Source organism: Passer domesticus, chromosome 6 (assembly GCF_036417665.1).
Source record: "Passer domesticus isolate bPasDom1 chromosome 6, bPasDom1.hap1, whole genome shotgun sequence".
Taxonomy (NCBI): Eukaryota; Metazoa; Chordata; class Aves; order Passeriformes; family Passeridae; genus Passer; species Passer domesticus.
Window position 1 is genome coordinate 45495531 of NC_087479.1, and position 24256 is coordinate 45519786.

Sequence of the window (24256 nt, forward strand, 5' to 3'; positions counted from 1 at the left end):
AAGGGTACACGGTGGTAGTTTATTGTCTAATGTAGTAGTCAACTAGGATCAAAGTGTTACTATGGTATCAATGTGCCCCACATTGCAGATGCAGAGACTTAATGGGTGATGGGTTAATTGGCAGACTGGCATCAGTCAGCTGGGAAAGGGCTCTCTTCTGCTGCTCAAACTTATTCAATGTGCTAAATTGCTTTTAATTCTCCTTTTTTTTTTTTTTTTTTTCTCTCTTAGGGCTTTAGAGCTTCTTTTGTCACTGTTTTTGTCTTGAACCACTGACTGGAACGATCTGAATAGTTTCTGTCTGCATTTTTTTCTTGCTTGTCTTTAGCTTATGGGTTGTCTCACAATTCAGTAACCATTTCTGTACAACAAAGCTGAGGCAGATTCTCATGGTTGTTTTGCAGCATGCCAGGTGTCAGACAACTGAACCCCAGGGATGTGGCTGGTGTCTGGGGAAGTGCCAGTAATCATCTGTGATGGTGCGAATTTTATTTACAAAGGGGAGACACAAGTGGGGTAGAACAAATTTTCTTCCTGGCTCAATTTTAATGTTTTTGTAGAATGGGGGTAAAACTCTTTTCTAATACCAGGGATGTGAATGAAGTGAGCTTTTGGTGTTGTACTTGCCTGTGCAGGACACAGCTTCTAGTCTCCACCCAGACTAAGAAAATGGTCTGTCTGCTTCCTGCTGTTATCTCAAAGCATTGGAATGTTAAAAAATGTCCTTTTTTGGGGTGAGTGGGGGTGTGAGTGTTTGTTTTGGGGTTTTTTCTGTTTGTTTTTTTCTGCCCCCATATGATCTGTTTGGAAATATTTGGGTAATAGTGTTCTTTTAGTCATTGAAGTTATATCCTGTTAAGCGTGTTCTTGTTCTCGTTCTAAGTGAACGAAATCATCAAACCTCTGCGGGTCTGTGTGGGGGATCTGGGCTCAGTCTCCAGAAGGAACAAACAGGTGGAGATAAAAATGGCATGAATATCAATAAAGAGAATGAAAAAGTTTAGCAGATCATGGGCACACATAAAAAGGATGCTTTAAAGTGTGCCTAGAGCAGTGGGACTGGAGAGAGCCTTTGAGCATCTCAGCAAGAATCCATTAGAAGTGCTCAAAGACTTGAAAACGAAAAAGCACTTGAGGTCCTGTGCTTGCAGGAGAGAATCTGTCCTGTGTGAAAAGTCTGAGTGAAGGGCCTCCAAATCCAGAAATCAAAATCAAACCTTACTTATGTCTTCTAGGTTTCGCCTCTCATATCTACTGCTGTATTTTAAGAATGAAAAAGTGCAATGTCTTTTGAGGCTGGAGGTGACCCTGAATACTTAAGCTCTTTAGCATTCTAGTTTATCTTTGCCATCACCCACACCTTGAAATGAATCTCCCAGATTAATTTTTTATTGAAGCAGGATTTGCATCTTTTGAGCCAGGATTCCCTGAAAAGCTGCCCATCTTTTCATGTGTTTTCTTTTTAGTCCCTGTACTGTGACAGTGATGAGTGCAGCCTGCTCTTCCACACTCTGGAAATGTCAGTTTTTCAAAGGCAGCTCTCTGGGGTCCCCACAAGTGAGAGCATTCCTGATGCTGATTAACTTAGGGGAAATGTTGCCAGTCAGTCGCAAGGGAAATGATGACACAGAATAATCATAGAATCCCAGAATGGTTTGGGTTGGAAGGGAGGTTGAAAATCCTCTAGTTCCAACCCTCCTGCTGTGGGCAGGGGCACCTTCCACTAGGCCAGGGTACTCAGAGACCACCCCCCATCCAACCTAGCCTTGAACACTTCTAGAGATGGAGCTTTCTTGTAGATACTGGAAGGGGCTCTGAGGTCTCCCTGGAGCCTTCTTCTCCCAGACTGAACAACCCCAGCTCTCTCAGCTTGTCCTCATAGGAGAGGTGCTGATCATGTTCAAGTCTCTCCTCTCAATCCACTTGAGTGGGTCCGTGTCTTTCCTGTGCTGAGGGCTCCAGAGTTGGATGTAACACTGCAGGCAGGGTCTCACCAGTGAAGATCTCTCTCACTCTGCTGGCCACGCTTCTCTTGATGCAGTCCAGGATATGATTGGATTTCTGGGTTTCAGGTGTGTATTGCTGGATCATGTTAAGCTTCTCATCCTCCAGCATCCCCAGTTCTCCTCAGGATTGCTCTCAATCCATTATCTGCCCAGTCTGTGTTTGTATTTGGGATTTCCCCAACCCAAGTGCAGGACCTTACAATTGGCTTTGTTCATCTTCATAAGATTCTCTTGGGCCCATGTCCAGGCTTCTCTGGATGGTGTCCCTTCCCTCCATCATGCTGAGTGCCCTCACAGCTTGGTGTTGTCTGCAGTCCTGCTGAGGGTAACTCAATTCCACTGCCCACGTTGCTGACAAAGGTGTTGAACAGTGCCAGTTCCAAGAACTCACATCACGACAGTGTGACAACTCTAGGAAGTGTGTGAGAAAGAGGCACTGAAATCCTGAATGAAAAATAAAAAAAAATAAAAATAGGACCTTTAATTGGTACTGCCTGGGTTTGGCTGCACTTAACCCATCAGTGACAGCTTTGAGCTGATTGTTTGGCTTGGTGGGAATGATATGCTGTAGCCAAGAGCATCAAGCTCATGGACATGTGTAGGCACAGGCACAAACACACGTGTGCACACACAGAGGGTAATTATTGTGAGATGATTTTATATGGGCAGGCTGGAGTTAATCATGCTGGATATACAGGATTACAAGACTCAACTTTCTTGCATGCCTAAAGCCAGACAGTGTGAACAATCCTGCAGGTAGACCAGAAAGCCACAGGGTTTCAGACCACACACTGGGAGTATGGTTTAGGAGAGAAAAGGGACTGTCAGCCCACAGAGGCAGATACACTTCCTGGGCTTGTTTGATTGGTATATCACATCTGAGTAACTGCTCCTTGCTCTTCCTATCCCTTTTGTTAATACAGAGAACTAATAAGGCACCCTGAAGGAGGTAGATGAGTTGTGAAACAGTAGTTCTATTCAGCCCAGTCTGTTGTCTGTTTTTTATGCTGCCTATATAGTAAATTGAGTGTTTTTTCATAATCAAGAGCATGAAAGAAAAAATGAGACAATAAATATCATGGTAAATCATATGCTCAGATGCTCAACCAGCGTTCCTTATATTAAGCCTAAAGTCCAGGCAGATTGAGGAGTTGCTTTTCTCAGGACATTAAACTGTACTCCTGGCAGAGAGCAGAGATGAGAACTGTATTAATTAAAATATGTCCACAAGATTCTAACAGGCAAGCTATGCATTGTGCAATGGACATATGCAAAAAATACTATCCCATGAGGCCCTTAGAAATTTACTTTTCAACATCACATCAAATGATCTGCATGCTTCTGGGCATCCAAATAATGCTCCCCAGCCAGCCCTCTAGAGGACTCCTCTACAGGAGAAGAAGGACTCTCCTGCAGAGCACAACAGTGGCTCTCCATACAGTGCCCACAGCTCCAGCTGCTCTGATGCCTCAGACTAGCAAGAACTATCAGCTAAGGAAAAGTCACAGTCTGTCTGATAAAACATGCAGATGATGGAAAAAGCTTTCCTGCTTCCCTCCACTGAGCATCCAAAGCTGCACAGTGAGTTTTGACTTTCCCCATGCTGCAAATTGAGAAATACAAGATAGTATGTAGAGTAAATTTGGTCCACTTTTGCGAGAGTCAAGGTCAGGAGGGTTTTCCTGGAGCACTTAGACTGACTTTCTTCTTTCCTAGCTGTGTAGACCATAAAATCTCTTCTAGAAGCAGCATTAAAATACATGTTTTAAAGTCCTCAGATCCAGGCAATCTATCACCTCTTCTGGTAACCAGGTTTGATACTTAATTATACTTTCCCTAAGAAATTTTCCCTTGAGATTCAATCTGTCCCTTGTTCCTTTTCAGTCAGTGGATCTTGCTATGCTATTGGCAGCAGGATTAGAAAGGCTGCATTATTTGGTCTCTTTCCTATGAAAAAACAGTGTTTCATGTTGTTCTCATCAACTCCAGGTTTACTCTTTTGTACACTAAATTTATCAAAAACTCCTTAGTCCTTGCATTGTCAGAATGGTTTTGTCTGTACCTGGGACACTTCTATGATCCTCCTTTGCACTTGTTTTAAGATGCCCACAGCCACATCAATATGTATAGGTCAGAACTGCCCACTCTAGTCCACTAATGTTCTTTCCAGTGCTGCTCACACAGGGCTGGGAATTGCTTCCCTGGATGTTGTTAGGCTGAACTTACCCTTTTTATAAGTTTGCTGTTCTCACAAGCTGTTGGCTAATAATTATCTATTAAAACCAGCAAAGTTTTTTGTAGCTACTCTTCCTGCAGAGAATCTCTCCTGATGCAACTGTGGTTGTATTTGTTGTTCCCATGTTCACAGTGTTCCTCGAGGTCATGCTGAGTGGTTACCATTTATTTAGGTTAGCAGGAACTCAAGATCCTCTGCAGTTTGGGCAAAGTTACTGGCCCAAGAAGGCAGCCTGTGCTGAGCTAGGAGTGAGGCTCAAAGAGTTGTCTGATTTCCTCTATGCCTAGAGCAGAGCTCCTTAGCAGCTGGCTTAGGTGAGGATTAACTGGTTGTCCTCTGTTTCTTCTGTGACAAACGTAGAGATTAAAGGATAGAAAAACAAAGCAACACACATAAGTCAATAAAGTGAAACTACACTTGCATGATGGAAGCCTATCTTCCAGGATATATATATACCTTTTAAAAAAATAGATGAAATATTGGGGAAATAGTTGGGATGAAAAGTCAAACTCATTTGCAAATCAAATATTTAAAGGTTTAACAGATAGGAAAATTAACTGCTGCTCAAATTGACTTACCCAAAGCTGTAAGCATCATTTATGCAATGATGACACATGGGCGGAATCAATGATGAAGCAGAGATGTAGTTTGCCAGATTTGTTGTAAACACTGAGGAAAAAAAAAATATCTGCTAAGAATTTTTTGATGTGCTCATTATGTTACAGTAAGATAGAATGGTCACAGGTGTAGTGGAAGGCACTGGCTGGCTGAGCTAGATCATACTTATCTCAGAATTTTTAAACAAGGAACAGGAGGCATATATAGGTTTTGCCAATCCCCACATCCTCTTGTGTTTACCATGCCATCCAGTGTTTGTGGGTTTCTAAAGAATTGTAGGAAACTGTAGGATAGTGGTTTTGTGGATCTAGGGAGGATGTTTCTTACGTTATTACCTTGGAAAATACACTTAATTCACTGTTTTTGAAAGTGGCAATCATATAAGAAGTTGATGGGTGAAATACACCTGTGTAGTAGATACAGGAATTTTGATTCATTGTCTTTGCAGTTTTAACTCACCCTCTCTCTGCTCATGCACTATGCCAGAGTCTTCAATTAGATGCTGATATTCTCTTTTGTTCCTCATATACCATGTGTGCTAGGCCAGATTTGCATAAATGCTGAGCATTCCCAGCTGCAAGCATGAGGCTTGGATCTGTGCTCTGCATGTGTGGGGTGCCATAAAAAGGGTAAGTACTTTGGAAATATCACACTCCAGGGGGCTTAAGTTTGTTCCTTAAATGTAGAGTTTTGGCTGCTTCGGCTTTACTAATGGCTTTAGTTTCATGTCTGCCAGAAAAAGATTGTAATAATGCCAAATGTTTTAAGAATATTGAAGCAAAACAAAAATTTTTCTGGTGCTAGCTAGTATAAAAAAATAAAGCCTGATAGTGTAATACAGTTGTTTAGGGTTTATGGCTGTACAGAAACAGTATGTGGTGCAATGAACTGAATGTGAGGTTGAGAAGAACTACCAAGTAACTATAAAGTCAAAAAATTAGCTATAATTCCTGTAGAAACATGGGGTTTTTTGCAGTGCATCCCAGTGCATGTACACTGCAGAGGAACCTGAAGTGCAACAGGCAACTTGTTAATGTCTGGCATTGCAGTCCTAGCTCTGATGTGCTGGAGGCCTTTTTGGTTTGTTTTTCAAATTTAATAAAAATATGTCACTGCACTTCAGCAGCTATTTGTTTGATGGGAAGTGAAGACATTTGAGCTGTTAATGCCTGAGGCAGGCCAGGTGTGGCTGAGGAAGGAGGTCCTTCTCTGTGAGCCTAATGAGTCATTCAGGGAGATGACTGTACGCTGTGTCACTCTACATCACTGCTGACGCCTGATGGAATTAATCACACTATTTATATCAATAAGATTAGCAGCAGATAGGTTCAGGGTTATTAATGGTATAATTAGCAACTATGAATTTGTATCAGTGGTGTGTGTAGTACCTTCTACATTAGCATGTCATAAAAGCTATCACTGATAGTAAGGAGATGTCAGCTGCTGAGTCAATGAAATGCCTGCTTGCACATAATTGTAATTTAAGCAGCCACATTTACCTTGGTGAGTGTAATCTTTTCTCTCTCTAGGGCTTACCATAATGCCATGGATAGCAAAAACAACACCAGAAACTGGAAGCATCTAGTCAAGCTCCAGGGGTTGTGCAGGTCTTCTCAATGCATCTTACCCACTAGTATAAATTTTACCAGTTCTTGGATATTTCCAGTGATTGTTCCTAGCCAACATCCCTGGAGGTGCTATTCACTTACCAGTTATTCTTCTCCTTACATTGCCAACTTACCTACCAGCTTCTGATGCAGAACAACTCCCATCTTTCATTTATACATTTATGTTATTGCCTTGAAGATATTGATAGACTGTGATTGTCTTCCCCATGAGTCATCTCTTTTCTAAACTATTAGTTCCTCCAGCATTTCTGTTTGTGTGACCTGTTTTTCTAATTTTCTGGGTCACTGATGAAGAAGGGGAGCTGCCAACACTTTGTAAATAGGATGTGGGTCAATGGAGAAAAGACTGTATCAGAATTCATACCTGAACTTCCTATCCCAAACCTTTTTATTCAGTCCCTGCTGAAATTATTGTAAATTTTACTTGGTGTCTGCTGGTTCACACTCCTGGTTCTCAATGTGGCAAAGTCAAACATTAGATGAACTTCAGTCATTTAAGTTCATCTGTATTGAAATAGTTGTCCACAGCCATATTGAATTCAATTAAATGGTGTACTGAAGATAAACCACCATAAAATTAGCTCATCACCTGCTCAGGACTCTAATTCAAGAGTTAACTTTGAACATCTGCCTGTTGGGCTGAGAGTGTTTCATACTTTGCAGAAATAATGTAGTATTGCTGGTAGGTATCAGATCAGGCTTCTTATTACTTAGCTTGTATGCCAGCTGCAGTGGATCTCAGCGCAACTGAATTTGTCTGGAGTGGAGGAACACTGAGCATATGTATATGTACATACACACTACACTATAGCTGACTTTATGTTAGCACAGTATGTTTTGCTGAAAAGAAATGCTAGCTATTCTATGTAAATAAAATATGCAGAGGAGAGGGTAAGATCTAGTTGCCTTGGAAAACTCAAATTTTAAGGGCACTTTTTAATGTTTCAGGATATAGTAATTTACTCTGGCATCCTGTCATTGTGTCTTCAGTGTATGCATTCACCATGTTCCAAATAAGATCAAAGAAGAGCAAATCCCTCTCATCCTTCAGTTAAATATTTAATTTGAGAAGAATAGGACAAACAGTGCATTGAGCATGTCATTCAGCCTGAATCTGATGACCTGACCTAGTTCCTTGTTTGCACAAAGTTCTACTTATGGAGCATCCTAAATTACAAATGTTCTTCACTTGAGAAAACTCTTCAGTGCAGTATCATGTGAAGTACAACAAAATAATACAGCTCATATGAGAAGAAAGTGTCTTCAGGGACTCATAGAACAATGTCTGCCATAACACTGATGTGTTTTATAGACTCTCTGCCCTTCCTTTAGTTCTAATCTGCTCTTGCAAATAGCTTGAAGGAAGTTTGAGTGTTTGTGTACCAACCAAGTCAGTTACAACCTCTATTTACAGCTGGCTCTTTCAAAATGCTTGCTTCAGCTCATGCATCTTTATCTTAGAAGACTCTCCCAGTGATATTTTCTTCATATTTATAGCAGAATATAAAGTAACTTTTCCAGCTGTGGCTGTATAAAATATTTCATGTGTGGTAGAAAAGCTGTCTCACTTGTGCAATAATCGGCGTTGGGCATTACAGAGTGTCATAATCCTGGTACTCGCGGTGTCTCTCAAGCAGTAACAGCCATTGCTGTCAAAACCATTCTGAATCCACAGTATGTACATAGAAAACCAAATGGCTGCTAACTGCCCCATAAATTTTATGTTGATTGTCTTTATGTTACCGTTTAACATAAAGGGAAGAGCTCAAAATACTGGAATGAACAGTTCTGTGTTTTGTCAATTACTTATTCTAGCACTTAGTGGAGCCTCCATATTGTTTCTAGAAAAGCTTTTGCTTTGGTCTGGTGTCCCATAGCAGTCAGAGCTTGCTGGATTCTAGCTTCTGCATAGACCTTACAGTTGACATTTCCTAAGGACTGGTGGAAGAGAGAGGAAGGAGCCCAGTGAGGGCAATGTCAGTGTAGCAATGCTGTTTGTGAGTTACTGAGGGGATCATCAGTAGGGAGTAAAGAGAAGTGCTTGGTTAAGCAGCAGTGTAACTGGAGAAACTTTCGATTCATTAATCAATGTACAAGCAATGTCCACTTTCACTTAGGTGAGATAGTAAAATATAGAGCCAAGAAATTCAACTGCATCACAAGAATGCTTCCATTAATAAAATATTGCAAAGAAAAATAGCTTTAAAATCACCTGAAAAATCTATTAATAGGGTTCACTTTTAACTGAGGCATTGATCTTCATTTCTTTAGGGATGAATTGTCACAGCCTAAAAGTCCAAGCACGTGTGCAGTGTGTATAAGTATAATGAGAGATAGAGATACAAAACATACATCAAAAACAAGTACTGTATCCACCCTCTAGATCTTACCTGTTGTCTGTTAACTTCTTTTGTCTGTTAATGCTGTTTGTGTCCTGATTATGGGGTGCAACCTCACAGTGATTCTTACATAGGTCAGGATCAGTCAGTGAGGAAACTCCATGGAAAAACTGCACACACCACCAAAAAAATTATAACAAGCTTCCACTTGCTTCCACGACCCTCAGAGGCAGAGTAACATCACAAAGTGTAGCCTGCTTCTCTGAATGTTATTAATAGAAAAATATCACAACTCTTCACAATGTGTTATGTTCTGTGTAAAAAAACATACCTATTTTAATTTAGATTTTCTCCTCCTTCCTCCATCAAAGGAAAACTAGATTTTTGACAGCCTCTTCTTTTTACCTACTTATTAAAATACTTCAGCAAACTTGAACACTGTTGTAAACAAACTCATTTAAGTCTGTCTTCCCCTGATAAGGATTAAGACAAGCCAGACATTCATTCTCTGTTTGCAGCTTCCTGAGAAAGTCGTCCTTGTGGCAGACCTGTAAACCAGTGATTCAGGCTGCAGTGTGCTCTATCTCCCACTGCATTCTCTGGGATTCAGCTCTGTAAACCCACTCCTGCTTCTGCAGAACTATATAGAGTATTACCTTTATTTTACCTTGTTTTTCAAGAAGAAAGTGGATCTATCAGCAGCCCAAGCCAATATAAAAAATATTGAACAAATTAATCCAAGCAGAGCATAATTATCTGGAAGGCAGCACAAATCCAGGAACCTGAAGGGGAGTGTGTGTGTATCTATCTATCTATCTGTCTGTCTATCTATCTCCGCCAAAACATGCCCTTGTGAATGAGCTGAAACTGTTGAATGGCCTTCATGTGCAGCACTTTGCAGTGCTCAAGCTGAGGAAGTTGGGGCTCTTCTTGGAGAAGAGAAGGTTGAGTGGAGACCTCACAGCAGTGTTCCAATATCTGAAGGGGACCTGCAAGGAAACTGGAGAGGGATCCTTTGTTAGGAACTGTAGTGATAGGACAAGGAGTAATGGGTTCAAACTGAAAGAGGAGAAATTTAGGCTAGGTAATGGTGGTGAGGCACTGGAGCAGGTTGCCCAGAGACATTTTGGCAATCCTTGGCATTGTTCAAGTCCAGGTTGGATAAGGCATTTAGCAACTTGGTCTAGTGGGAAGTATTCCTGCCTGTGGCAAGGGGGATGGAACTGAATGGTGTTTAAGGTCCATTCCAACCTTTAAAATTCTGTGATTATTACAGTCAGTCGTTGACCTTGTCAGTTCTGCAAAGGCATTAAAGATGCAGGATAGCAGCGGGTGAGAAGGCTGGTAGGAGTACCTGGGCATCTCTTCTTGATTAAAATGTGGATAAGGGGCTTATACGTTTCACATAAACTAAGCCTTGATGTAAGTCACCCGGTGCAGTGTGTTTCCATATTGTGGTGCAAATTCCAGTATCCCTCAGCAGCAGCTGAGACAAAGTTCAGATGCCCTCTGGACACAGAAAACAAACAGCGAGGTGGGCTGAGTCATCTATCAGTGATGTAGCAGATTGACCACTCCAGGGAACTAGAGCTCCTCCATCATTCCTGTTGTCCTGGAAAACAATCCTGCTGAGAAAGAATATGGATAAGGTGAAGGCAAGGAAATAGCCAGGAAATTTTACCAAGTGCAGTTCATTGCTTGATGCTAACAGTGCAATGGCCCACCCAGAAGTTAAGTGTGAGCAAGAAAACTGTGCTGCATTTGTGTGCTGGCAGACACATATGTCTTCAGTACCAAGCTTTTATTTTTATTTTTTTCCCAAATCTTAAGGAATAAGGTCACTAGGAATGTTCTCTAAGGTGCCTTTGTGGAGCTTTTCAATACTTTCAAGTCTCTAAGAAGCTCTTCAAGACTCTAGAGATGCATCAGTGAAAGTACAAAACCAGTAAAATAAGGGGGAAAAACCTGGATGTAATTAGAAGTTGTAGTGAGAAGGTAACAGGCCTACATTACCTTCTGTGAATAATTGCTTTTATCCAGAGCAGTAATCCTCTTAGGACATGGAAATTCCAGAGATAAATTGTATGGGACAGACTGAAGCAAAGGTTTTCTTGCTGTTTTACACTTTCAAGAAGTGTGTGATAAGTGTTTTCTCTCTGAGAAGAGAGTGGAATGGTTAGAATCAAACTCTCAAAACCTAATTCAAACCTTCTGACCACTGCTTTCTTTTGGTGCAGTGGAGCAGCACCTTCTCTGGGGTGAGTTGCAAAGGGACTAGAACAAGTCCAAACAGCCTGGAAGCTCATGCATAGACTGAGGAACAAGGGATGTAGAGGCCACCAAAGGGAAGCACTGCTAAGTAGCATTCTGCAACATGGCCCCTTACAAATGCCAGGAAGATTCCTTACTCACTGCTGACAGCAGAAGGCATAAATTGAGGCATGAAAGCCTCTTTGTTCACTGAGCAGATGGAAATGTTTGGCCACTTTGTGGATTTCTTCTTGCAGTCTGGACTGGAATTACCCTTGTTTTTGTACCATCCAGCATTAATGTTTCCCAGAGTTGCCCCTTAAACAAAGCAAAAATACTCTACAGCATATTAACAGCGTGAGCATATCACAGTAAATGGTTTTGTACATAATACAACACGGTCATTAGCCAGCTGTGCACATAAAACACCAAGTGGAGGCAGCAGGATGCAAACCAGGTTCTTCAGCTCTGAAGGCATTAGGCACAGAGGGCTAAGGGAGCTCTCCCAGCCCGTGTGTTGCAATGGAGAGTGCTTTTCCATCTGCAGTAGTCATCCTTCTCCAGGGTGTTTTACAACACTGCAAAATGCCTGTAAGCCATGGGCTAGCTCTGTGAGAACAAACTAATTACACAGCAGGCAGTAACTCCTCTGTGATAATCATAGATCTGTTGGCCATGATAAGTTTTAAGCCCTCCTAAATTACTGCCAGTCAGATTTGGACAGGTTTATGTCTTGTGATGTACCACAGTTAGAAACATCACACACTGGCCTAGCCTAATGTCTGATTCTACCTGCTCATCATATTACTGTATTTCTGTATAATTAGAGAAAGAGAAAATATTTGACAATATAGCATAGGAGGATTTTATTAGCAAAAGTTTATGGCCACAAGTTTTATTGACTAAAGTTTATATCCACACCAAGTTACATATGTCATTGTTAACAAGGGCAAATAAAACCTGTATATTGTGGCACATACACTGTCATGTCTTCAGAACATGCCTCAGGACCATTTCTGTTTTAGTGTCTGCATTGCCTCTTCAACAGTGGAAGCACAAAGACATGGACCTCATGGTTCTGAAAGCTCCACTGGTGAAAAGCAGAGCAAGACACTGATGTGGGCTCCCCATTCTCTTTGCTGCCTGTGTATTTGGTAGGTCTAGGAGCACCTGGTAAGGACTAGTGTATGCCATGGTGGCTGGCTGGTTTCTGAAAAGTGAAGTTGTGTTTTCTGTTGTCCACTAGGAGGATGGAACTAAGTTAATGATATTTGATATAGAGATTTCCCAGCACTATTTTGTCTTGGTCAGTTATTGCTTACAGCTGAATTGCAAAGAGTTAAGGAGATTTTTTTTGTTGTTGTTGTAAGCTCAGTGTAAATTGAGGGAGCAGTTAAATAGCATAAGCAGATGAACATCTTTCAGGGCAAAACAATTTCCTAATAAACACCTGTAAGCAATTAAAAGTGCATCAGTTTATAGAAAACTGATTCTATAAGGCCTAACAGTAGCTACTGTGAAGGAAATGAAGGAAAGACTTTTGTGTTTCTTTCTTTTAAGGAATACAAATTATTTGCCTTTCCCACTTTACACTGTCAGAACTTATGCAGTGCAAGTTAAAGAGGAAAACTCCAGATTTCTGGAACATTTAAATCCTAGACTTCACCCTAGTATGAAACAAAGATGGAGTTTCCTAACCCTGTGCTGTGCAAGTGCGTTTGCTTTCACACCTGAACTGCAGTGGAGTTGGGCTGGGTGGCATATTTAAGTTTGTCTCAAGCAAACACCCCTCTTTCTTTTGAGGGAAAAAACAACTTGGAACTGCAGTTTCATGTCAGTCTTTGAGATATCTATGCTGTATGAGATCACTGTAAGAGGGAGAAGAAAACAAAGCAGGAGCTGGCTCAGAGATTCAGCAAACATCAGCAAGCTACCAAGTGAGCATTTTAGTGCTGTAGTTGTTTGCCTCTGCAACATTTCAAGGACACCCATCAGAAAAGCTTGATGGGGAAAAATCCTTTTAAGAAGGGGAATTCTGTGGTAGCAGTTTCATTTGGAAGACAGATACAATGCAGTATTTCTTTCATAGGAGAGAGAAAAAACAGATTTGATAATAAACAGTTCCTTTATTTATTCTGTTACTGTTACATTACCTTTTATAAAGCACTCCCATTTAATGATATCTCCTATCAGTATATGCCTAAAAACTCTATAGGAGCCTGAGATGGAGTTTACTGTGTATTCACTGTATTTTTGTATCCATTCTCTCTTCCCTTGTAAAGATACAGTAGTGAGCGGCTTTACAGTAGGAAAGCTGTTGTGCTTTCTCATTGTAATGGCAATATAGGAAAAGCATTCAAGGAGGGTAAAACAAATGGCCTTTTTTATTTTAAGGGTAGTGAATACATTCCCCTTTATCAGTGGTAACAGGTACTGCTTAGAGAGATTTCCTAGTTGAATGGAATGTTTCCAAAGGACATGAATATGACTGAGTTGTAACCCAGTGTTCCCTGAAAACTTTCAGGCCACAGTGTTTGCATTATTTGTTCTGTTTTGCCCTATAATACCTCTCCTTGTCCTAGAATCGATGGACTGTTATGTTCTTATATAACAGCATCCCTTCAAAGCCTGTAATCATCTGACCAACCAAATATTTGTGGCAGAACCATTTAATTTCAAAGAACTTGTACACAGTGTCATAATTCAGCCCTGGTTCACTTGTGTTTTGGCTGAGACAAGGGATTTTCTCAAAGCACCAAGAGATATGAACTTTGCTTCTCTCAGTCCTACTCTTTTCAGATATTTGTTCTGATGCTGTCACCTCTGCATTAGCTGGTGAGTGCTGAAATAGAGCATAAATAATGTGGTGCTTTACTGTGGCAACTTTACATATAAATAACTCACAATTGGAGAGGTTATTACCTGACATCATCTATTCAGTTGTACTGTAAGTATATGTTCTTGGACATCTTTCTACCGCAGTTCCGATGGGAGTGGTGTAACGGTACTTTTTTGTTTTATTTTGTCATGCAGATATCGAATTTACACAATAGAACTTCTACAAAGAGTAGTTTTTCAGATATCATAGCTACATATTCCTGGGTTTGTTTGCACTTATGGGAAGGAAGTTGCAAATCTGCAAATTTTGTAGTCCTGTGGACAAGGACTACAAAATATTTGATTTCTGTTGTGAAGAGTGCAGTCTTTGCTATTGATCTTGGTGCAATGTCCTTGTTGGCAAACCAAGAGAGTATGAAACTCCTGCTCCCTTGAAGAAGGCATTGGGCTGGGTTGGGTCTGCTTAGGATCACTGGATGATAATTCACAATCAGTTGTCCTGTAAACCCCTTTTTGCAGAGTACAGTCATTGGCTGGCTACTGCTAAACTGGTTAATCGTAGATGAGTAAGAATCTGGGCAAGTGAGTTTCCAGAGGACACTGACATCCTATTTTACACAGCTACTGACCTCTCCTCATGCTGGAGAAGGAACAAAGACTCCTTTCACAGCAGCAGAGTAATCAGCTGCTTTATCTGCAAATTCTGGGACTTCTCTTATTCAGACCTTGTCTATGCCCCATCACAGTACACTAATTTTTCTGTATCACATTTGCCTGGGCAGCTACTTCAGCATGCAGTAGCTGTTTCCATCCTGCTGTTCATCGCTGTCAACACAACCAACCTTCTCCTCAAACCTAACTCTGCCTTTCAAGGGTCAGGAGCTGCTGCTGAAATATCCTTTCATAATCTTTGATATCCTCTTATTGCCTCTCACTGTACTAACAATTTAGCCTGGGGTTTTGCATACTGAGCTTGCTGAGATACCAAAAGCAGAGATTATGGGGTTCCATGTGGCAGTGATAGCAGTAGTGACTGCAAATAGCTTTTGACTCCATATCAGGCCCTGTGCAGAGGCAGATGGTTAGGAGTAGTTCAGGCAATATTCAGTTTTCTCGAGAGGAAAGCTGGTCATCCTGATTCCTGTTTGTGTACTGTGGTTTGGGAACAGTTCACATAGCCACAAGCACACAAACACCTCATCACAGATCCTAGAAACTTGGATTGGCAGTGCTAGAGTTTGCAAAATTACAATTTGTCCACAAAAATATTTCCTTGGTAAGTCAGTCTACTAAATTTCACAGAAGTTTTCCTTGCTGCCACAATACTGTATTATTGAAAGTATCCCAGAACAGCTTTATTTTATGTCTCTGCATCACAGCTCTCAGCTCCAGTTTGGTACAGGCATAGACTGCTAATTCACAGCATTATTGCCAGATCTGTGCAGGCCCAGAGTCATCAGTGATGAGGGTGTAAAGCAAAGCAATCAGGCAAATTTCAAATTCTGTATTGGGGGAGTAATAAAAAAAAAAAGGGAAGCATGTGGTTTTCTTTCTTTCTTCCATTATAATATTTTATATTAATTTTAATTACTCCATTTTCTTATTTTTCTACATCCATTTCAATAATGTAGTAGGGATGAGTGACAGGCCCAGTATGCTATGCTGGAAAGGGATGGGGTTATTAAGAAAACAGATTAATTGAAGCTTCTGGTCATTGGAACAGCTGCCATTGTAACCATAATGAAAACCCTGAAGTACCATCTTTTTAAATAAACAGAAAACTTATTGAAGTGCTAAAAAATGTTCTGGCGCTGAGATGAACTTCTTTGTATTTTGATGAAAGATTGAATCAAATTGGAATGTGATGGTGTCTTAGTTCCTTTGCTTTAAGAGTAAACTTCAGTCTCATTTATCCAGACCATGTATACTTTGTTTAGGAGTGTGTTTGGCTGACCCCTCGCTGTCCCTTGTGCTAAACCAATGGTTATTAAATCAAGTGTGATTTTATTAGAACAAGAATATTCACACAGAATAGCCCTTGACATTAATGTTCCTTATCATATGAAGCCTGCTTATTAATTTTGATTGAATGTGTAAACACTCTTTAAAAAAATCTTTTTCTCTATTTTTGTCCTGGTATGGGAGTAGTGAGGAGAGAAAGGATGTTACTTTCTTTGCTTTACAATACAAGTATTTTTGAAGATGCAGAGAAAACGATGCAGTTACTGTTTTTAACAGTGTAGCTGTTGGAAATGAGAGGGCTTATCCACACACTTCTGAACAGTCACAGAATACCTGGATGCTTTTCCTCAATAGTGAATTAAACATTGGTAATATCTGCCTCCAGAACAGATTTTCATCTGCAGATAAGACCTGAAGGAGCAGTTAATGCCAAATGCACCTTTAAATCTCATTATAGAAGACTGAGATAGGTAGAAAAATAGAGGCTGAGACCAAAGAGGTAATCAGCTGTTTCTGAAATCTTGCTAGTTGTGGTTTCTCTCAATTTAAAATGTTTCTTTTTTGTAATCACTGGGGTTTTTTTCTGATAAGTTATTGATTTTATTATAAAATCTTCATGAAGAACAAGAATTATCTGATATTAAGAATACAAATTGAGAAGGGTTTACTTTAGTATAGTTGAAGAGGTTTCATGTAGTTTCATAGAGTATATGAAACAGGTTGCTAGATATTTTTATTCTGTATATTGTGCACGGACAGTTCAGCAAAACGTTTCCATGTGTTACATTGCATGGGCTGTTTCGTCCTCCCCAGCATCTCATTGATTAACAGAGCCTTCTAATATCATGAGGCAGACTTCAGTGGGCTCCAGACCTGATGGAAAAGAAATCAGCAGCAAAATGGTAAAGACGTGTCAAAATGAAATAAAAACTTTAACCCCCAGACATATAAGACTGCAAATCTTTGGGCTGAAGTAGTTTTTGGACAGCTGTTATCTAGCAGCAGGTCCAATGCAAAACAGAAGATCCAAATCATCATTCCTAGTTGACATCCTGTTGAATTTTCTGTCTCCTTTCTGTGTGTTCCTACTGTGATGTAAGGAAAGTGTTTTTTGAAAAAAAGTCTAAAGATGTGGCTGCCTTTTTTCATATTTCAGGATACATCTCTTGTCTAGTTCAAGTTGATGTAATTTACTCAATGCAGCACAGTGATATCTGTTGCTGTCAGGCTGAGAATATGTAATTCTGTCCACAAGGGAGATACTTTTCTCCTTACAGCAAGGCACAAGAGATAAGATTCAGGACAATGTTGACATTTCCAGCTCTCAGCAGAAAATGAAGACTTGACAAAATAAGTCTTGTTAGGAATCAGGGAATATCTTTGCAGGGTGCTTTTTGGATGTGATGCACAAAAGGGGAGATGGTGTTAAAATGATGCTGTTTGAAAAGGTGCTTCAGGGAAGAGAATAACAGAGGTCTGTTTTCCACTTAGCTCTAGGAGAAGGGAGAAGGTGTTCAACAGTGTGTGTGCTGTTGTGTTAGTAGCATGAAGATTATTCCTTTGAATGATGTTTAATGTTGCAAGCAGCAGCATATGCTGTCATTGCAGCACAGGGGTGAATGCTTGCATGCAAGAGTACAGATTTTGAAGAGGAATAGCCTAGAAAGCCCAAACTTGTCCTTGTAGGTTTACTGGGACGCATGGTTGATGAACACTGCATGAATATTTAAAATTACTTTTATGAGATCCTTTATAAGCTTCACTGAATCTGCAGATGAGGAGAAAAGTGGATTTGGCTTGTGTATGCTAAGCTACCCAAAGTGTTACATACTGAGCTAACATGAAGAAAATATAATACCTGAAGTAAACTGATTCTCTCGCCCGGTCAGACAGTAGGGTTTCCTGCTATCACTGGGCCTAGCACTCTGCTTGACAGTCCTCCTTTCCTCTCCTGGCAATTTGGAAAAAAGATACTGCTGAGATTTAAGCATTCTCACTTGTTTCTCTTACCACTTTGGTCAGGACCCTTGCCTTTGCTTAAATGCTTTTTTGAATCAAAGGTGCCATTTAGCTCGTAAAAGCAATCACATTGCAGAAATGGCATAATTTTTGCAGAAATGGCTTCTCAGCTTTCTTTTTATTGCCTCATTTGATGCTTCTTGCATGGTGAGACACACAGCCAAGGCAGATTGTTCCTCTCTCCTCCTTGGCCTTGTAAGAAGAGAAGGGTTTTGATGTGAGGTTGCATTTTGAGTCCCTGAAGCTGCGCCAGCTGCTGGCTGTGACTGTCACAGTCTGTGACCTCCATGTGCTGGACAGAGCTAGCTAGCAGACTCCCTCAGCAACTCTGGGCCAGGATATCTGGTAGCAGTGCTCAGCACTGGGCTTCTAAGTTTCCATGCTAGTTGTCAGCAGCACAACTTGTTTCTGCCATAAATTGTAGAGTTACTAAACTAGAGGAGAAGGTCATGGAGGCAAAGCCCAAGCAGTGCTCATTCAGGAATAGAGTTGTCATATGCTATAAACATCATTGAAAATTAAGACACCAGATGACAGTGTATTTGGATCCCATGGATGACATGTATTTGAATTTTCACTCTGTTTCTGCTCGCAAAAAGCCCCACCCCTGAATGCTGTCTGCTGCATAGCAGACTTCTGACAGTTGTTTGAATGAAGCAGTCAAGACTTTCCATTGATTTCTTAGGATAAGTCTGTAATCATGCTTTTTGACAGGCTGTGTGTTTGACCTCTTTAGTCTCAACTATTTCACTCGTTCCTGAAATGAGCTGAGTCAGGTTGAGTCAGGGGAAGCCCTTGAGCATGGGAGAGAAATCACACATTCCCTGGACAGCAGCTGAAAAGGAGCCAAGGGGAGGAGCTTTGGGAGACACTGAGTATGGGATGCAGGAGAGGCACTGCAAGGAACTGAGAGCAGCATCTCAGGGGACAGAGAAAACTTCCTAAAGACCATTTCCTTAAGGACTTCTTACAAAGTGGGTACTGTTTTCTGCAGAAAGTGACTGATAGCAGGAATAAAGTTTGAGGACATGCTTCTAGGGAGACCATGGATGAAGAGAACATTGCTTTTAACCCATCTTCATTTTTTTTCCATTTACAGTCATCTTTTAAATTTTTTTTCTGTTGTTCAAATGCTAACTATTCTACTTTATATTTTTAACAAAGCCTGACTTTTTTATTTTAAAAGTCCTTTGGTCTGTTTTGCAGAACTGTCTATAAAAAGAAGGTTTGGGACCTTTTCACGCATTAAATATCACATTAAATAAAGTTAATCCTTATCCCCATCCCTGCCTTCTGCCACATGGCACTACTAAAGGGCAAGGTGGAAAGGGATAAAGCGCCTTATACTGCAAAATGTGAAATAGCTTTGACCTTATGCTCAGTAATTCCCCCAGCAACTCAAGCACAAAAATCAGCAAAATTAATACAAGTGTGCAGGGTTAAGCATCAAGCAAATCCTGTGAGGACAGAGGAATTCAAAACAGTGTTCAGTGCTCAAGGACCAGTTAAGCCCTAGTAGCTCAGTGCCTGCAGTGGGCATCACAGGAGGGCTGGGCAGGGTGCCCTGGTCTAAATGCCATCCATCCCATTTGCTTCAGGACCCTACACTCAACTGGGGCATGCACAAGATTGCATATGGACATATGTGTGTGTGTGTGTGTGTGTGTGTATATATATATACACATACACACAACTGCAAATACATTACATGTTAAATCTATTCAATTTGTTTCTGCATTTGCTTGGAAATGTTAGAGTTCAGCAAAAGACATGATCAGTATTACCAAAGCTTTGCATTTTCCTTTTTTGTTACCTTTGTCACCTCTAGAGGCTGCATGCCCTCAATTTCTGTGTTCTTTTAGGTCTCAGGAGGGTGTAAATGTTTGCAAGGGATCCCTGGAGACAGGGCAAAGCAGTAGGGTTGTAAAGTTGTGCTGTTCTGATATGAAGAGGCAGAAAACCAAGTTACATTGACAGGGTGAGTACCAACAAAATCATAAACTAAATGCAGATTCTGTGTCCAAACCTCTTCTGCTTTCAGTTCCCACTGGGACACTGTTCCAGTGCCCTTGTTCTATTTGATTTTCTTGCAGAGAAATTGGACAGTATCCAGTTTTTTAAATTACCTCAGTTTTAATTCATTCTGGTTTTGATGTTTATTGCACCATATAACTAACGGTCCCCAGATTTTTTCCTCAGTCTCTGAGTCTATATTTTACCTGCCCAGTGTCTCAAAGGCAGATGCCACTTGCTTTAAGTTATGTATAATTTTAATATGCATACATTTATATAATATATGGGGTTTGTGGGGTCAGTGATGAAGGGATATGATTTACACTTCATGAACATTTCCAGCCATTCAAAAGACAAGAGAATTTCAGTTTTACAGAGGCATCTTAACAGAAACCTGAAAAGATCCAGCATATTTAATGTAACTTACACTCAGTAAAAAATTGAACAAGCTATTCTCCCTTGGGACTTGGTACCATACTCACAGAACTAGGCATGATCCAGCTAAATGTATTCCTTTTCCATGTTAGGATTTTTTAAAGAAAAAACACAGAGATGGGGGATGCTGGGGAAAAGGCACATGAATTATGAAACACTGAATTTTATATGTCAGGACTTAGGAGTACTAGATTACAGTTTCCGCTGAGGCACCTTTGCGTAAACCTGGAAATGCAATGGGAAATCAGTAAAACAAACCTCTAGTGCTTGCTAGGGCCCCTCTTCACAACAGGTTAAATTCAGATAAAGCTCAGATCCTAAACTGTATTTCTCCCATGATTGCAGAGCTCTAGGAATGGGAGTTTATATAAGTAGAAGAGAATGATGGTGAGAATTATACTCAGCAGTCTGGGCATGTAAGGGCACAGAATAGCTCAGGAAAGTAAATCTGAGCAAGATGTCCCATGATTGCAGAGCAGCTGGTGGAAGTGAGCTGTGCTCCAAGGTGAGGGCTGATTCCAGAGCCCTGCGGACACTCACCCGCTGGCTGCCGCATCGCCTCTCGTGGCTCCCCGTGGCTGGCCAGGACACAACATGGACATTGATTTCCTCCTGCATCTAAGCCTGGTATGATCTCTGTGTGCTCTTGCTGTTCTCCTGGCATTAAGGGGTTCAGACATGGTGGAAAAGGAAATTGGCCAATATGCTGCAAAGCAAGTTAATGTGTCTTTTGTCACACATCCTCCAGTTTCAGATGTACCATCTCCTCTTGTTTTTCCTTGCACGTACGTGCTCAGGCAGAGCCAGAGGTGTTGTAACTTTCTTAAAGCCTGGAAGAGGCAAAAAGAGCTATAGAGATATGGAGCCTTGTCTGACATTAAGAATTCTGATCTGATTAGAGAAGCAATGTGTGTAATTTAGTATCCATTAGCAACAGAAACAAAACTCCTTGCATCTCTATTTCAGTCTATGCTTGAAGGAACTGGTAACTTTTCGTACTGTCCAAGAATGACAGTTCTTTTTAGGGGAAAGAGGGGATGCAAAACACTGCTTACCTCATACCTGCACTGCCCAATAGGTTATCCTAAACAACGTGAAATGTTCTTTTATGTGTTTCTAACAAGCTGCTTCTTGCTCCTTTTCTTTTATCCTTTGTAGGTGATGAAGTAGATTGACTCCATCTCTCCCCTCCTGGCATGCCATATGTGCAGTGTGATACCCTTCTTTACTAGATTGTTCCAGCTTTTGGGGAGGTGGGAATTTATTCCTGGAATCATTCCAGTGTCCAGATCACTTTCATTGTCTTTATTGGTATGGACTGTAGCCCATCATCGCTGGGGAGAGCAGTTGGTAGGGAGCACATGAGATAATTGCCTGAAATGAACTCTGCCTCCACAGGGCACAAAATCACTCGGTGGCATTGAAGTATTCTTAGTCTGGCTTAAGTCACCGTTCTTCCTGTAGGCAGTATCTGGTTCTTACATATGTAATGGGGACCATATGCTCAGCCTAGACCCAGTCCCAGGCTTAGACCATCTGCCTATAAAGCAGTACTCTTTTTCTTTCCTGTGGACTTTCCTAGGTGGCACCTCCACCCTTCAGGTGCAGGATGACTGGCAGCAAAGAAATAAGCTTTTCTGCATGCTCAGTATTGAGCAAAGCTCAGTGGGTCCAAAGGGTCAAACTCTTCCCATCTGCTCATTCCCATGCCTGGAACAGCTCTGTGCAGTAGAGGTAGCCTCTCAAATATTGCTGTGCCTCATGCGAGTGTAGATGGCTTTCATAGACTCATTTAGATTGGAAAAGAGCATTTAGATCTTCAAGTCCACTGCTAAACCGTGTACCTAAGCACCAGGTTTTATAAATATCTTCAGGGATGGTGATCAACTACTTCCTGAGCAGTGCTTGATAACTCTTTCAGTGAAGAGATTTTTCCTCATGTCTAAATTTCCTCTGGTGCCGTTTGAGGCCGTTTCTTTTTGTCCTGTCTTGTCACTTGTGGTAATTTGCATGACTTCACTGTTTTTAAAAATCTCTTGTCAAGTGGAATTTTCACTTGAAGTTTCTTCTTGAAACACGGTTTAAGCAAAGATAAGATGGAAAAACTCTCTTCTCAGGATAGCACAACCCTGCAGCACCGGTGTGCCTTGGGGCAGCTGTGTCCCATCACAGTTTACTATAGCAGCTGGAGGGCCTCTCTCAACCCTTTGAAGGCAAGAAAGCCTGGGGAAGAGTTTGGCTGTTTGTTAGGCTCTTGTCTGGCCTTTCCCTACTTGAATTAGTTTGGTTACTGAGGAGGAAAGAAGGCAGTAAGGTCTTGCATTCTGGACATAAAACTGAACTGTAACCATGGCCTAAATTAGAAATATCCAGACAAGGGCAGAACCTCATAAGCCAGTGAGCTCTTTTACAACGTACTGTAAATGTTTGTTTTACCCTTCCAAAGCCACACATCTCTTTGCCACTTGAGTGAGCAGGAAGCTTTATTAGAAAATGTTTCCCTGCATTTGCATCATGCTTGGTTTGCTTGGTTCAGATTAGTTAGTAATTGTTTCATTAGTGTAGAAATAGGTGTTGTGTTACTTTTTCACGTTGGTTTTTATCCCACCCTGTTGTTGTGTGAACATTTCTTACAGTTACTTGCTGCAGGGAAAATGTGAAACAGGCTGTACAACAGGAGGCAGAAACAGAAAAATTGCCTTAGCTTGGGAAGAGCCTTGCTTCTTGTCCTCAGCTGGCATCAACAAGCCCATCAATATTAAGTCAAGTGCAAGCTAAAATGACCCAGCTTTACAATTATAAAGGAAAGGGTGAGGGGAGGTTGAAGCAGGGCAGATTAAAAAACTGGAGAAGAGTAATTTGGAGCTTTGCACTGCTGAAAGCACACCAGTTTCTGGTTATTACTGGTTGAATCAGGAAGGAGTGGAAGCAGTGGTCTGTTTTAGAGGGTCCTTTGTCTGTTTATACCTTCACTCTCTCAACTGCTAGTGCTTTCTGATCCATGGATCTCTAAGGGAGTCTCCTTTAACTTGGCCCTGCCTCAGCAGCAGGATGGCACAAGAAGGCAGTGTCAGTGGGCCTGTGTGGTCTGAGGTTTACAGAGTGGTGCTGGTGCTGCTAGATTCTGCTGTCTGGAACAGCTCCTGTATTAACCACTAGTCAGTCCAGCTCAGCACCAGAGGACACAGATCCTAGCCAGATATGACTTTGTGATTGGAGCTGGTAAGAGATGTGGTATCATTTATGGTGAATAAATACTGAATAGTTTATTGTGTGCTCATCCTGGAGTGATGGAAATTTAAAGGTGTGATGTAGGGGTGAGAGAGGACTTAGCAAAGCTCCCCTGTTCTCATCACCCCACAACCTAAAATTATCTGCTGCATCTGGGAGGAGGGAGATTAAATACACAGGGCTTTTGGAGAAAATGTATTTGAAGAAGAGATGTGAAAGAGTGGTTGAATGAAAAACAGGAGGAAGCTCCAGGCTTTTGCAGTTGAAGGGAAAGGGAAGACTGTGCATGCAGACAAAGATTGTGTGCTATTTGGCTGGGGAGGAACAGGCAGGTATAAAACAGCAGTTAGCAAGTGTCCAAAAGCAATCTGAGGCTTTACAAAAGGCTAAAAATAGTTCAAAAATCATGATGGTCTTTGTGTGCAGGACAGTCATGCAGTAACTCTGAATGATGCTGCTGTTCCTTTTGAAAAACAAAGAACATGCTGCTGGAAGTGCATTTCTCTCTCCTTTTCCCTGTGTATCTTGACAACAAAGACTTTGAGGCTTAGGGCTTTTATGAAGGATTTTGGTTTTTTAGCAGAATTAAGTGGCAGGCAGTATAACCACAGCTTTCCTAAGAGAGAGCTTGGCCTAATGTCCCTGTGACCTGCTGTGGCTCTGTCCCCTCCTGGACCTTGT

At 41.1% G+C, this 24256-nt stretch overlaps 1 protein-coding gene across 23 annotated transcripts in view; it reads left to right on the top strand.

Annotated features, from left to right (window-relative positions):
• TSPAN4 (tetraspanin 4) overlaps positions 1-24256 on the top strand; it is a 414093-nt gene that overhangs the window by 299538 nt on the left and 90299 nt on the right. Inside the window, exon 4 of one of the 23 annotated variants that reach the window (XR_010364879.1) lies at positions 19759-19874. The exons of the other annotated variants lie outside the window; for them this stretch is intronic. The gene's annotated coding sequence lies outside the window, so the exon portion shown is untranslated. The remainder of the gene's footprint in view (positions 1-19758; positions 19875-24256) is intronic. 23 annotated transcript variants of the gene reach the window in all.